The sequence below is a fragment of the Pygoscelis adeliae genome, unplaced genomic scaffold (assembly GCF_000699105.1).
Source record: "Pygoscelis adeliae isolate BGI_AS28 unplaced genomic scaffold, ASM69910v1 Scaffold1222, whole genome shotgun sequence".
Lineage (NCBI taxonomy): Eukaryota > Metazoa > Chordata > Aves > Sphenisciformes > Spheniscidae > Pygoscelis > Pygoscelis adeliae.
This window is the reverse complement of record NW_008824214.1, coordinates 2115-2460: the sequence shown is the minus strand read 5'-3', so window position 1 is coordinate 2460 and position 346 is coordinate 2115.

The window sequence follows — 346 nt, the reverse complement described above, 5'->3', positions numbered from 1 at the left end:
CCCCCAGGGGAGCCCTCTTCGCTGCTGCCTTCCTCCAAAGAAAGGAGCTGCTTTTTTTTTTTTTGTCCCGACATCGGGTTGAAGTAAAGGAATTACGTACAGAGGACTGAAATCGCTACGGCACGAGAAGAATCCTCCTTCTTAAAAAGATAAAAAGCATCTAAAAAACATTAAAAAACCCCCAAACAGCCTCCACTTTCTCTAACTTTATCACGCGTTTACCTGTTACAGGTACAGCACAAGTAGGAAACCTCCTCAGCTTTAAACCAACAAGCTAGGGAACTGTCTGCCCAGCTCAAGTTCCTACGCCTGCCTGCGTCGTCACCTATACGCTTGCCTACCCCTA